The sequence below is a fragment of the Nycticebus coucang genome, chromosome 3, assembly GCF_027406575.1.
Source record: "Nycticebus coucang isolate mNycCou1 chromosome 3, mNycCou1.pri, whole genome shotgun sequence".
Lineage (NCBI taxonomy): Eukaryota > Metazoa > Chordata > Mammalia > Primates > Lorisidae > Nycticebus > Nycticebus coucang.
In genome coordinates this window covers 105,656,980-105,666,867 of record NC_069782.1, presented here as the reverse complement: position 1 = coordinate 105,666,867, position 9,888 = coordinate 105,656,980, and positions in this window count along the sequence as shown.

The window sequence follows — 9,888 nt, the reverse complement described above, 5'->3', positions numbered from 1 at the left end:
TAAATCAGTTTTTTTAAAACCTCTGCAATTATTAGTTTATTAATATAATCCAGGACTCAGATGTTCAGTATTCCTCCTGAAATTACATAAACAAATGCAAATGGAAAGAATCCAAGTCCAAATTATATAACAAAACAGCACTCCATCACAAAAGCGTGTAAAATGACAAGAACGCTGTTTTAAACTACTGGCACTTTAAGAAAACGATAATCTCAAAAACCACGAAATTGCCAAATTGTTCCCTAAACTTCTAAGCAGATAAACATGACTCTAATGAATGAGTGTGGGTTTTGTAAGGAAAAATCAAATTCAAATAAATTGAGTAATTTGTATTAAGATGCGAAGTGTCTTTTTTCCTATCAATTTGATTTAAAAAGGGGCAAACCACAATACATGAAAATATAACCAATTTTAAATGTGGCATTGTTTTAAAGGGTGGCCCAATTAATTAAAGATACTCTAAATGGAGAATCTGAAGTTTCCTGAGCAGTTCATATTTAGGTAAATGGGAAAAAGACATTTACAGCTGGCACTTTCTTAGTCTTTCTTAGTCTTTTGTTGCTAACATCAACAAAAAATGCAATATGGCAGTCTTGTATTTTAAGCTCACACTTTTGGGGCTACATTCTCGGGTCTTCTTTAATGTGGGAACTGCAAAACATAACTGCCATTACATGGTAATGGGAGTCAAAGAATAGAGTCCTCATGTAAAGATTAGAACATACTTTTCTATTAGTCCTTCAAGACTTTCAAAACGTTTGATTCTAATAATCCCATGCTATGAGTAGATTGCTTACTCTTCACATTGTAAAATATAAATGGGCTATGTGAAATTTGTCATCAACTTTGGAGTTTCAGTTATAGATGAAAACTATCTCAATTTAACTTTTATTACCCCACATGATATGCAGGGTGCGTAGACAAAAAGCTTTTTATCAGCTAATTGTATGAAAAGATAAACAATGTAATAATTCATGTGATTCATAACGGGCAAAAAGCAAAAGACTAGCTTCCCCTCAAGAAGAAAAATTTCAGACCTATGGAAAGGACAACAGAACTAATAAAAAAAATTGTATTTACTTAGAAGCATTCAGAATGTCAACAAACAGCTGCAACTTTTTTTTTGCAATTACAGAGTGGTATTCAGTTAACAGAACAACAATTATTTCGTATAAGCTGCATCAGAGACAACTGAAGATGAAAAAACTACCATCCCCATATATAACTGATTTGTGCTGTGCACCGACAAGAACCTGCTTTAAATTTCCATGCCAGTTTACAACCCCCAGACTGTACCAGGCAAGGTTAGTGGCTATTGAAAATACCACCAGGACAGGGCTATCTAAAGACACATTCGGTAGTGTGTTAACTATACAAAAAAAGACACTGTACCGTTTAAAAACAAATCTTACACAGCCTTACATTTCAATTTTTTTCTTTAAAAGGAGTGAGTTGTGTACGGGGGGTTAAATGCTTTATAGACAAGAAAAAAAAACTGCGCTAGAACCAACTTATTCATCATCATCATCTTTTTCATCTTCTTCTTCATCTTCCTCCTCCTCTTCATCCTCTTCATCCTCCTCATCTTCCTCCTCTTCCTTCTTTTTCTTCCTTTTTTCAGCCTTGACAACTCCCTTTTTCGCTGCATCAGGCTTTCCTTTAGCTCGGTATGCAGCAATCTCCTATTCGTATTTTTCCTTCAGCTTTGCAGCCTTCTTTTCATCAGGCTGCTTCTCCTCCACAGCAGTGTTACCCCACATCTCTCCCAGCTTCTTTGCAACATCACCAATGGATAGGCCAGGATGTTCTCCTTTGATTTTTGGGCGATACTCAGAACAGAACAAGAAAAAGGCTGAAGGAGGCCTCTTGGGTGCATTGGGATCCTTGAACTTCTTTTTTGTTCCCCTTTAGGAGGGATATAGGTTTACTTTTTTTTTTTTTTATCTTATATTGTTTGGTTGCTTTTTTTTTTTTATTATTGTTGGAGATTCATTGACGGTACAATAAGCCAGGTTACACTGATTGCAATTGTTAGGTAAAGTCCCTCTTGCAATCATGTCTTGCCCCCATAAAGTGTGACACACACCAAGGCCCCACCCCCCTTCCTCCGTCCCTCTTTCTGCTCCCCCCCATAACCTTAATTGTCATTAATTGTCCTCATATCAAAATTGAGTACATAGGATTCATGCTTCTCCATTCTTGTGATGCTTTACTAAGAATAATGTCTTCCACTTCCATCCAGGTTATTAAAAGGATGTAAAGTCTCCATTTTTTTTAATGGCTGAATAGTATTCCATGGTATACATATACCACAGCTTGTTAATCCATTCCTGGGTTGGTGGGCATTTAGGCTGTTTCCACATTTTGGGGATTGTAAATTGAGCTGCAATAAACAGTCTAGTACAAGTGTCCTTATGATAAAAGGATTTTTTTCCTTCTGGGTAGATGCCCAGTAATGGGATTGCAGGATCAAATGGGAGGTCTAGCTTGAGTGCTTTGAGGTTTTTCCATACTTCCTTCCAGAAAGGTTGTACTAGTTTGCAGTCCCACCAGCAGTGTAAAAGTGTTCCCTTCTCTCCACATCCACGCCAGCATCTGCAGTTTTGAGATTTTGTGATGTGGGCCATTCTCACTGGGGTTAGATGATATCTCAGGGTTGTTTTGATTTGCATTTCTCTAATATATAGACATGATGAACATTTTCTCATGTGTTTGTTAGCCATTTGTCTGTCATCTTTAGAGAAAGTTCTATTCATGTCTCTTGCCCATTGATATATGGGATTGTTGGCTTTTTTCATGTGGATTAATTTGAGTTCTCAATAGATCCTAGTTATCAAGCTTTTGTCTGATTGAAAATATGCAAATATCCTTTCCCATTGTGTAGGTTGTCTCTTTGCTTTGGTTATTATCTCCTTAGCTGTACAGAAGCTTTTCAGTTTAATGAAGTCCCATTTGTTTATTTTTGTTGTTGTTGCAATTGCCATGGCAGTCTTCTTCATGAAGTCTTTCCCCAGGCCAATATCTTCCAGTGTTTTTCCTATGCTTTCTTTGAGGATTTTTATTGTTTCATGCCTTAAATTTAAGTCCTTTATCCATCTTGAATCAATTTTTGTGAGTGGGGAAAGGTGTGGGTCCAGTTTCAGTCTTTTACATGTAGACATCCAGTTCTCCCAACACCATTTATTGAATAGGGAGTCTTTCCCCCAAGGTATGTTCTTGTTTGGTTTATCGAAGATTAGGTGGTTGTAAGATGTTAGTTTCATTTCTTGGTTTTCAATTCGATTCCAAGTGTCTATGTCTCTGTTTTTGTGCCAGTACCATGCTGTCTTGAGCACTATGGCTTTGTAGTACAGACTAAAATCTGGTATGCTGATGCCCCCAGCTTTATTTTTATTACTAAGAACTGCCTTAGCTATGCGGGATTTTTTCTGGTTCCATACAAAACGCAGAATCATTTTTCCCAAATCTTGAAAGTACGATGTTGGTATTTTGATAGGAATGGCATTGAATAGGTAGATTGCTTTGGGAAGTATAGACATTTTAACAATGTTGATTCTTCCCGTCCATGAGCATGGTATGTTCTTCCATTTGTTAATATCCTCTGCTATTTCCTTTCTGAAGATTTCATACTTTTTTTTATAGAGGTCCTTCACCTCCTTCGTTAGGTATATTCCTAGGTATTTCATTTTCTTTGAAACTATGGTGAAGGGAGTTGTGTCCTTAATTAGCTTCTCATCTTGACTGTTATTGGTGTATACAAAGGCTACTGACTTGTGTACATTGATTTTATATCCTGAAACATTACTGTATTTTTTGATGACTTCTAGGAGTCTTGTGGTTGAGTCTTTGGGGTTCTCTAAGTATAAGATCATGTCATCAGCAAAGAGGGAGAGTTTGACCCCCTCTGCTCCCATTTGGATTCCCTTTATTTCCTTGTCTTGCCTAATTGTATTGGCTAGAACTTCCAGCACTACGTTGAATAGTAAAGGTGACAGAGGACAACCTTGTCTGGTTCCAGTTCTAAGAGGAAAAGCTTTCAGTTTTACTCCATTCAGTAAAATATTGGTTGTGGGTTTGTCATAGATAGCTTCAATCAGTTTTAGAAATGTGCCACCTATGCCTATACTCTTCAGTGTTCTAATTAGAAAAGGATGCTGGATTTTATCAAATGCTTTTTCTGCATCTATTGAGAGGATCATGTGATCTTTATTTTTGCCTCTGTTAATATGGTGGATAATGTTTATGGACTTGCGTATGTTAAACCAGCCTTGCATCCCTGAGATGAAGCCTACTTGATCACGATGAATGACTTTTTCGATGATAAGCTGTAATCTATTGGCTAGGATTTTGTTGAGAATTTTTGCATCTATATTCATGAGTAAGATTGGTCTGAAATTCTCCTTTTTGTTTGGGTCTTTTCCTGGTTTTGGTATCAGGGTGATGTTTGCTTCATAGAATGTGTTGGGGAAGATTCCTTCTTCCTCAATTTTTTGAAATAATTTCTGCAGTACAGGAATAAGCTCTTCCTTGAAGGTTTGATAGAATTCTGGTGTGAAGCCATCTGGACCAGGGCATTTTTTTGGTTGGAAGATTTTTTATTGTTTCTTTGATCTCAGTGCTTGAAATTGGTCTGTTCAGGAGCTCTATTTCTTCCTGGGTAAGTCTAGGAGGAGGGTGTGATTCCAAATATTGATCCATTTCCTTCGCATTGTCAAATTTCTGGGCATAGAGTTTCTGGTAGTATTCAGAGATGATCTCTTGTATCTCTGTGGGATCAGTTATTTCCCCTTTATCATTTCTGATTGAGGTTACTAGAGATTTTACTTTTCTATACCTCATTAGTCTGGCCAATGGTTTATCTATTTTATTTATTTTTTCAAAAAACCAACTCCTTGTTTCATTACTTTTCTGAATGATTCTTTTGTTTTCAATTTCATTGATCTCTGATTTGATTTTGGATATTTCTTTTCTTCTACTGAGTTTAGGCTTAGATTGTTCTTCTTTTTCCAATTCCATAAGATCTCTTCTGAGATTGTTGATGCGCTCTCTTTCTGTTTTTCAAATGTAGGCATCTAAAGCAATGAATTTTCCTCTCAAAACTGCTTTTGCAGTATCCCACAGGTTTTGGTAACTTGTGTCTTCATTTTTGTTATGCTCAAGGAATTTAATGATTTCCTGTTGTATTTCTTCCTGCACCCATCTGTTATTCAACAGAAGATTGTTTAATTTCCATGCCTTTGGGTGGGGTCGAGCATTTTTGTTAGAGTTGAGTTCCAGCTTTAGTGCCTTATGGTCTGAGAAGACACAAGGTAAAATTTCAATTCTTTTGATTCTGTTGATATTTGTTTTGTGTCCCAGGATATGATCAATTTTGGAGAATGTTCCATGGGGTGATGAGAAGAATGTATATTCTTTATCTTTGGGGTGGAGTGTTCTATATGCGTCTATCAAGCACAGTTGTTCTAGGGTCTCATTTAAATCTCTTATATCTTTGTTTAATTTCTGTTTAGAGGATCTGTCCAGCTCTGTAAGAAGAGTGTTAAAGTCCCCTGTTATTATGGTATTATCAGATATCATATTGCTCAGATTGAGTAAGGTCTGTTTCTAGAATCTGGGAGCATTTAAATTGGGTGCATAATTATTTAGAATTGAATTGTCTTCTTGTTGTATTTTTCCCTTGACCAATATAAAGTGACCATCTTTGTCTTTTTTGGCTTTAGTTGCTTTAAATCCACATGTATCTGAAAATAAGATTGCAACTCCTCTTTTCTTCTGAATTCCATTCGCCTGAAAAATTGTCTTCCAACCCTTGACTCGGAGCTTTAATTTGTCTTTTGAAGCCAGGTGTGTTCCTTGCAGACAGCAAATGGATGGCTTGTGTTTTTTAATCCAGTCAGCCAATCTATGTCTCTTCAGTGGGGAATTCAAGCCACTAACATTTATTGAGATAATTGATAAGTGTGGTAGTATTCTATTTGTCTTATTTTGTGAGAGTCCATTGCTTAATTTTACCTTTTGCATCAGTGTGGAGGTTAGGTTCTGTCCTTTAATTTCTGAGTTCGTACTTTGCTGCTGATACATTGTGGTGGTCAGTGTGCAGAACTGGTTGAAGTATTTCCTGTACAGCTGGTTTTGTTGTGGCGAATTTTCTCAATGTTTGTATATCCATAAATGATTTGATTTCTCCATCAATTTTGAAGCTTAGCTTAGCAGGGTACAGAATTCTGGGCTGGAAATTGTTCTGTTTAAGTAGATTAAAGGTAGATGACCATTGTCTTCTTGCTTGGAAAGTTTCATTAGAGAAGTCTGCGATCACTCTGATGGATTTGCCCCTGTAGGTCAACTGGCGCTTACTCCTGGCAGCTCACAGAATCTTTTCTTTTGTCTTGACTTTGGACAGGTTCATCACAATGTGTCTTGGAGAAGCTCGGTTAGAGTTGAGGCGACCTGGGGTCCGATATCCCTCTGAAAGCAGTGTGTCAGAATCTTTGGTGATATTTGGGAAATTTTCTTTTATAATATTCTCTAGTATGGCTTCCATTCCTCTGGGGCATTCTTCTTCCCCTTTTGGAATTCCTATAACTCGTATGTTGGAATGCTTGATAAAGTCCCATAATTCTGACAGTGAACGTTCTGCTTTCTCTCTCTTCTTTTCTGCCTCTTTTACTATCTGAGTTATCTCAAGAACTTTGTCTTCTACCTCTGAAATTCTTTCTTCTGCATGGTCTAACCTGTTGCTGATACTTTCCATTGCATCTTTAAGTTCCCTAATCGACTGTTTCAGTTCCTTCAACTCTGCTATATCCTTTTTATATTTTTCATATTGTTCATCTCTTGTTTGATTCTGTTTTTGGATTTCCTTTTGGTTATTTTCCACTTTATTAGCAGTTTCCTTCATTGTTTTCATCATTTCTTTTATTGTTTTCAACATGTGTATTCTAAATTCCCTTTCTGTCATTCCTAACATTTCTTTATAGGTGGAATCATCTGCAGTAGCTACCTCATGGTACCTTGGTGGGGTTGTTCTGGACTGTTCTTCATGTTGCCTGGAGTTTTCTGCTGATTCTTCCTCATGAGTGATTTCTTTTTATCTGTTTCCTTGCCCTAATTGTCCTTTCACTTCCTCTTGCTCTTTAAGTTCTCGTGCCTGTGGACTAAGGGTTACAGGACCAAAAGGGTGAGAAGGTTGAAGAGCAAAAAAGGGATGAAAAAAGGAGGACTGAGTGATAAGAAAAAAAAAAATAGAGAAAGAGAGGGGGTAGGTAAAAGGAATATTGACAAAAAGAAGAGAGCGTCCAAAAGAGGGAGACAGAGCAATATAGGTGTACAGTAGGGTACTTTGACACAACCTTAAAAAAACCCCACCTTCTGGGGGTGCCCAGTTGGGTGGTTCCCTTGAGGTCAGCAGCTCTTTGCTAATCTGATCAGCCACAGTACCCCACCTGCACCAAGTAGAGAGGAAAGACAAAAATGCTATAAATCAAACCAAAACAAGCAAACAGAAAACTTTATGGGATAAAATTGGGTGAAAACCCAAATAATAGCAGTAGAAACACTAGCAAAAGTGAAGTTCTCGTTATTGAAAAAGGCAGCAGTGGGAAATTATAATTAAACTAGAAAAATTGAGAAAGAAAAAGGATCTGTATGAAAATGTTGAAATTAAAAAACAAAACAACATCAACAGCATCAAAACAAACAAACAAAAAAAACAACCAAACCAAAAAAAAGAAAGAAAAAAAACACAACCAAAAACAGAGCAGTATGTATATGTTATTGAATATTGTCTGGGCAACACGTGGTCTTCTGGGGTATGAGATGTTAGTCACAGTTCTGATACGACTGGAGGCTGCTGATTTCTCAAACCCGAGCAGGTAGACACCCTAAATCTCTCTTCAGCCAACTTAAAGGGCACTTTGAACTTGTAAACTTGCTGAGCAGATGCTTTCCCAGGAAAGTGCTTGTCGCTGGAATCACTGCTGAAGTGGCTATCCACTTCCCAATGTGCCAAAACCGGTCTCACTCTGCCCCTGAGGGTTAGGGCTGCAAGGTGGCTCAGACCCCACCCTTAGGCTACTTGGTCACTGGGTTACCAGCTCCCACCCTATTCTAGCTCTGCGACCCTGAGGGCGGAGCCTGCCGGGGCAGATCGCTCACAATAGCTCCCTGTGACCCACAGCCAAACACTATTAGCTCCGTCTGGCTCAGCGGCTCAGACTGGGGCCCTAAACAACGGCCAAAGTTCTCTGCACTCCTGCTCAGGCTCTCCCCAAGGCAGTTCAACTGAGTGCCAAGTCCAAAGACACCAAAACAGTTCACAGGTAAGGCCTTTCTGGTTTGCAGTCTCGCTGCTACTGAACTTACAGTTGTGGGTGGGTTTAGACGGATTGAACACACGCGATCACTTGCCATTTTTCCACTGTTTTAGTCCTCCTCTTGGGGTCCAGAAGTCTCTCGCTGACTCCCTGTATCCTCACAGGGGTGATGATAGGCAGATCCCACCAGCCAGAGATGCCTGGAGTCCTTTCTCCCCAGACTCACGGTGCCCAGATGCAAGGAAGCTGTTACTCGGCCGTCATCTTGCTCCGCCTCCAGGATATAGGTTTTCATTTCTCTTTCATAACGGGCCTTGTCCGCCTTTGCCGTATCTTCAAATTTTCCTTTCTCTTTAGCAGACATGGTCTTCCTCCTCTCTGAGCACTTCTGAGAAAACTCTGAGAAGTTGACTGAAGCATCTGGGTGCTTCTTCTTGTTCTCCTCCCGACAAGTTTGCACAAAGAATGCATATGATGACATTTTGCCTCTCAGCTTCTTAGGATCTCCTTTGGCCATGTTTAGTTATTTTTCCTCAGTGAGGCACAGAGTCGCCCAGTGCCCATCCGGCTCTCACTTGCCCCGGCGCTGTCTCTATGGAGCTCAATGTACCGACAAATCAGTTTTTATATGTGTCTACTGTATATACTATAGTCAAGTAGGCAAATGAGTTTTTATATATGTTTCCAAACTTGAAAGAAACCTAGAGATATAGAACATTTTATTACCAGAAGTTTCTGTCTAAGTCAGGGGTCCTCAAACTGCAGCCCGTGGGCCAGATGAGGCGGTGTGAATTGTATTTGTTCCTGTTTTGTTTTTTACTTCAAAATAAGATATGTGCATTGTGCATAGGAATTTGTTCATAGTTTTTTTTAAAACTATAGTCCGGCCCTCCAACAGTCTGAGGGACAGTGAATTGGCCCCTGTTTAAAAAGTTTGAGGATGCCTGGCCTAAGTTCTTTCCTGGTCATCTGCCCTGACCTGGACATAATCACTATTCTGACTCCTACTGCCATTGATTAGCTTTGTCTATTCTTGAGCTTCTGTATATGAAATCGAAGTGCAAGGACTATTTTGTACCTTATTTCTTTTATTCAGTATAATTCATAGATATTCATCCATGTTGTTTCATGTATTCATAATTTGTTCTTTACTTACTGCTGACTATTCCACTCAGAATATTTTATAAAGAGATCATGTTAGATTTATCCATTCTTCTCTTGATAGACATTTAGTGATTTCTAGGTTTGGGCTTGATGAATGAAAGTATTGTGAGCCTTCCTACATATGACTATTTGTAGACATATTTACTAGAGTATATATCTAGGAGTATAATTTATAGATCACAAATGGATGCACCCAATTTATCTTTAATAATTACTACTACCAAACTCTATTTCATAAAGTTTTTATATTAATATGTATTCCAACCAATGTATAAAAGCTACAATTTTTCCACATTCTCAACAACATTTGGAATTCTAGGTTTTTTAAATGTAGTAATTACAGTGGATACATATTAGTATTTTACTGAGGTTTTAATTTTCATTTCCCTTATGAATAATAATGTTGCGTTCT